Source organism: Lissotriton vulgaris, chromosome 12 (assembly GCF_964263255.1).
Source record: "Lissotriton vulgaris chromosome 12, aLisVul1.2, whole genome shotgun sequence".
In the NCBI taxonomy this organism is placed as follows: domain Eukaryota; kingdom Metazoa; phylum Chordata; class Amphibia; order Caudata; family Salamandridae; genus Lissotriton; species Lissotriton vulgaris.
In genome coordinates this window covers 135,759,675-135,765,674 of record NC_141700.1, presented here as the reverse complement: position 1 = coordinate 135,765,674, position 6,000 = coordinate 135,759,675, and positions in this window count along the sequence as shown.

Below are 6,000 nucleotides of genomic sequence, written 5' to 3'. Positions count from 1 at the left end.
TTAAACCTGAGGGACTTCAACGCTTGGATAGTATACAGACATTTCAAGATGGAGGCCATCCATCTACTTTGGGATATTCTGCAAGAAGATGATTGGGTGGTCTTATTGCACCTAAAAGACGCATACTTAACAATTCCCATTTTTCCCCCTCACGGGCGTTTCCTCCCATTCACTTGGCTCGGTTACTGTTTTGAGTTCAAGGTCCTCTCCTTTGGTCTCTCATCAGGTCCTTGGCGCTTCACCAAGCTGATGAGACCCATAGTAGAGGCCCTTTGTGTCAAGGGAGTGAGGTTGATCGTCTGCCTCGACGAGCTCCTCATTCAGGCTCGAGAGCCCCAAACTGTGACCAAGCACCTGAACTGGGAAATTCAGCTACTTCAAGACCTGGGGTTTATCATCAATCAACCAAAATCTTGCCTGATCCCGTCACTGCGCATTGAATTTTTGGGGTTCCAGACAGATTCGGTGTTATACCAATTGGTCTTTCCAGCTTCCAAAATACAGAATATCAAGGAGTACCGGGTGTGTTAGCCAGCTCGACAATCTTGTTGAGATCTGTGGCTCGGATTGTGGGTCTCCTAGCTCATCCATTCAAACCCTTTTTCTGGGTCCTCTCCATTACAGGTCTATGCTGAGACTCAACATCCAACACTTGCAGAAGGGCCTGTTCTATACGATTCACGTTCGCCTCTCGAAGAGGCCAAGACAGAGATGACGTGGTGGCTCGACCACATGGAGGCCTTGAATGGCAAAGTGATCTTCGGCAGCTCCCCGGATATCATCCTGGAATGGGATGCCAGCAGGTGGGGCTGGGGGAGCCAGGTTTGGAGCCCTGACCACAGGGGGGGCAGGGGTAGTTGGTCGGAGACCGAACTCCAGCTCCATATAAACTGCCTGGACTTCTTGGTGGCGTCTTTTGCGATCAAGAGCCTCTCCCCCCTCAGACGGACTTTTGCATTCTGCTGAGGATGGACATCTCAACACTCTGTTTTGTCAAAAAGTTGGGCGGTACAAGGTCATGGTTGTTGGCGAGATTGCCAAAGATTTCTGGCATTTTTGCCTTCAGCACCAGATCTCAGTTATAGCGAAATACCTGCCGGGGGAGTGGAACTCGGTGGCGGACTGGCACTTCATATTTTTCCGAGATTTAAGCAATTGGAGACTTCACCCAAAGATCTTTTTCAGTCTCAATCGCAGATGCGAACCGTGTTCAAAGGATCTTTTTGTCTCATGTCTCAATCGCCAACTTCTTCTGTTCTTCAGTTTGAGGATGGATCCGGAAGCTGTAGCAACGGATGCCTTCTTACAGGGCAGGTCTCCTCTACTGGGCTATGCCTTTCCCCCCTTCAGCATGATCCCCAGAGTCCTGGCTCAGGTTCAGCGTCTGAAACTGAGGTTGTTCTAGTGACTCCTTTCTGGAGAGCACAACCATAATTCCCTGTGGCTCTGGAGCAGTCGTGCGACAGCCCTCTCTTGATTCCAGTTCGCCGGAATCTGTTGTTAGACCTGATAGGCCAGCCTCATCCGTTAATCAGCTCAAGGCAACTCAGATTGGTGGCCTGGAGGGTTGCAGGGGCAGATGGCAAGTGCTGGGCATTTAGCCAGAAGCTTTGTTCTTCATCAACCCAGGCATGAGCTGCAGGTACCAAAAAGCGATATGCTTCGGCATGGCGATGATGGTCACATTGGTGTGACAAATGGAATGCTGATCCCACTACAACGGATATTAGCCTGGTGATCTATTTCCTTTATTTGTTGGCAATCAATCGGCTTAGCTTATAGGTCCATTAACAATTATAGGCCAGCTATATCTGCGGGACATAGGGACATATTCCCATGGTAGGAAAACTGGTGGGGGAGCATCCAGTGGTATGCAAGCTCAGGAAAGTAATTCGCTTATGTAAACCCTTGCAGGCAAGATATTCAGCGCTTTGGGATGTTAATGTGGTCCTAAGATTTTTGGAGAGATGGCTGAAGAATATGTTTCTTTCACGAAAGCAATTATCTGCCAAGCTTACAATGTTGTTGTGCCTAATTTCGTATAAGAGAGTATCCGATGCCTGCGCTCTCGACCTGTCGAGCAGAGTTCATTCCCCAGATGGGGTAGTTTTCTCCATTTCTAGACGGACTAAGTCCAATACTAGGACAGTATCTTACCCGGCTTTCCCTAATAACACAAAACTGTGTGTGGTAAATTGTCTTAGGGTCTCTGAGGTATTCACCAGTGAATTCCGAGGAGACCCTGGTGGGCAAGTACTCATTACATTGGAGAAGCCTTTCAAGCCTTTGGCTGCTGCTACGTTGGCAAGATGGATGCGGTGGCTACTGTCGGAAGCTGGTATTGATGTTTCTATATTTGGTTGGCACTCGGCCAGAGGCGCTATGGCTTCCAATCCTTCAATTTGGGTGCACGGTTAGAGAACATCTTGAGAGTGGCCGATTGGTCCTCGGAATCAACCTTTAAGTCCTTTTACTATAAGCTGATTGTGGATGTCGCCTCAGTGGTGCTTGCACAGCTTTTAGCTAGCATAATCGGAGCCTCTTGTCCTGACTTTTCTAGCTTACGCAATAATAATTTTAAATTCTATGAAGGACTCGGGCAGAGGATTATCCCGCCGTGATGTGTTGCGTATTACGCAGATACGTAAGGTCTAAGTATACTTTCTAGTGATAACACTACTTATATGTGATTTTATGGGTTTTTCCCACCCGGTACGTTATGTTTAGACTTGTAAGCTGTTTCCTGGCTGTCTTATGTATAAACTTGTCTTTCTGGAAAGGATTTTATGGTTTTGCTTTCTGGTTTCACAGGAAACTACTAGAAACGGGCCTAAGCTGAACGGCTGCATATGAAGTTATCTTGAGCAAGATTTCTGGATTGGCTGAAGGCGATCTCATTCCTCACTGCGCGATTTGGAGGACCACTTCGGGAGTGGTGCTGTTAGGTCTTCCCCGCCATGTGTTTGGACAATGTTTCTTCTTGGTTGTTCGTTCCGATTAAAAAGAAAGAAGATTATAAGATGGAGGTTACTGGTATTGAAGGACTGGATTTCATGTGATTGGTGCATGTGACTACTGAAGGTTCATGGGTTATGTAGTTTCTTCTTTATTGTTTTAATTGGCTGCTGTGAGCAATAAAATGATGGATTTAGGCCCAGATCTCTGTACTGGGGTGAATGTATGGCATTGTTCTGCATTCTGTCCATCAATTGTTCTTTTTGCATTTATCACCACGAGTGGGACGGGTATGCCCAGACGTGGATCGTGTGCTCACCATGCAACTGGAGTCAAGCTATCCTGGTTGATGAGGAGTGAAACCCTGAAACCGGTCCTAGGGTGCTTGTTTCCAGTTCAGGGAAGACCTGGATTGGCAGTTCAGGCTGGACTGTTCCCATTGGGCAGAGGGGTCAAGACTGATTTGCATACAGCTGGGCTCAAACTGGAATGGCATGGTGAGCAAAAAAAGATGGATTTAGGTCCAGATCTCTGTACTGAGGTGAATGCATGACATTGTTCTGCATTCTGTCCACCAATTGTTCTTTTTGTAAATTTTAATAGTAAAGATAGAAAGCATAATCCTCACCTCAGAGTCCTTAATAGAATTGAAAATTCTTATTGCATAAGTCAGAAAATTGTATATTTCATAATTTACTGCAGTATCCTCAGTAGAAAATGCTTTCGGTTTTCTACTTTGATTCCACTAAGATGGTGGTCATATGTTCCACACCTTTGGCAGAAATTCAGAATGTTAGCACTCTAGTTGCTCATTAGAACGTTGTAGTAAACTGCTGATCACCAGGGAGTTAACTGGCAGTCTGCTGCTGGTGTCCAGAGTGCATGTTTCAGTCAGCACGTGTTGAAAGTGCATTTTTAAGTCTTCATGTTCCAGTCTGCATGTCAGAATGCTTCAATGAAATAGAAGAGGAAGATATTTAGGAACCTAAAATGTGCCATCATTTTTCATTCTAAAGCACCAACTATAATTTCTATGACAAACTGAACACCCTCATTTTGTGCCTTTCTAAATTAAATGGTTTACGGTTTGCCAGTTTGATTCAGTCAACATGGCTTCAGGTGTGCCATACTATTGTCATAAGTAACACAGTTAGCAATCTAGTTGTTTTTCTGAACACTCTGGGAGGCTGCAGTATAGCACACTGGAATCAACAGTCAGACTTCATTTTAATATGGCATAAAAATGATAATGTGATTTTACAGAAAATATGCTCTCATTTTGGCTTCTTGGACACTTTCCATAACCTCTATTGGGAATTCATGAAAAAACGGTTTTCTCTCAAACAGGATACTTGAAATCCCAGCAGAAGGCTTTTCTAAAGGGTACAATTACATTAGAACACACCACAATTCCTGAAATGAGTATGGTACCATCAACACAGGAATTAAAGTGTAACTAAAATCTGTTATCACCCTTTATACGTTCTCTTTTTTGTGACCCTCAAAACTTGCCATTCACTACAATGCATTTCAGGAGGGTGCTATCATGTATATTGGTTCCAAGATGGCTGCCAACATTTCCTGGTTGATGTGCTGGCAGCCAATCAAATTTCAGTAGGATTTTGGGCTCCAAGATATCTTTTTTAAATTATTTATTTATTTTTAAGTTTTGTATAGCCCAAACATGGCTCAGGTGGGTATCAGAGCGCTTTACATACGGTATAGGTAGACAAAGGAAAATAGCTAGGGGAGAGAAATCATAGAAACAGTGGGGCAATATGCAACAGGGACAAGAGGAAATTGAGGTGGGCATAGGAAGCAGGCTGGGTGAGAATAACAAGTAGGGCAATATGCATCAAAAGCAAGCCACTATGTAGAGGCCTAGTATAAACTAGGTCTGAACCGGGAGCTCTCACTTCGTGTCCCTAAGGCTTCAGAATGTTATACTACTTAAGTGGAGTTCATTCAAATATTTATCAAATAATTCATTCAACATGTGTTTCAAAGTTTTAAGGCTTATTTAGTAAGCATTATTTCAAAGCATAACATCAAGAATATTTACAAACAGAAAATCATATAGGTCTGGTATCAATTTTGTAATCAAATTGTTATCCATAGAAGAAAAATACAATAAACAAAAGCAATCATTTCCCAATGCATTTCGGGTCAAATCGACCCTTCTTCAGGGGAGTTTCAAATGTAGAAACGAATTCTGTACTCTGTTACTCAGTGTCAAGCACCTCAGTCCGATTTCAGGCACTGTGAAGTGCTCCAAGATAATGTACTTGGATATGACTGAATGAACATACAGGGTTCCAGTCAAGGTCAAAAGAGTCGCTGCCTGTGCTGTGGATCGAATATGTACTAGAAGAGTCTCCCGCTATGGAATCCAACGGCGCTACTCCGTTTTCGAACGTGTCCAAAAATATCTCCTTCAGTTGTTAAATCCGTCTCAGTTCACGACCTTCCTTCTCTAACGCGTGCCGACCTCTGACACCTCAATCACTTCCGGCAAGCCAGACAGTAAACAGTCACTTGGAGGCAATAGGAGCACACTATATTTGTTAAACATAAATGTCTCTGAAACTACTGAACGGATTTACACAAAATCACAAAAAGCACGCTTTTTGAACCAACATCTAGCATTTGGCCAAATTTGGTGTAATTCTGTTCACCGGTTTGGGCTGTAGTCACGTTCAAAAAATGAAAAATCCCTATAGCCATAACATGAGGAAAACACGTTTTGGGATCCCCCTTTTTTGCTCTGCCCTCCACTTGACAAACCACTCCGAAACTTTCAACACAGCAGCTCAACCAAATAAGGGAAGTTGTGTGAAAATGTCATGAAGATTCGTCAAGCAACTCCAATGTTATTGGCAAAATAAAAAAGCTTTTCCTATGGAAACTGTGGTCCTAACTATAACTATTAATATATATTATATATCTATATCTTTATGTCCTGAGAGCGTGCAACATTGCGAAAATTGGTACGAAGTCATTGTATTGCCGGTTGACTCCGCCGGCGTGTGCGCCACCCTTCTTGGG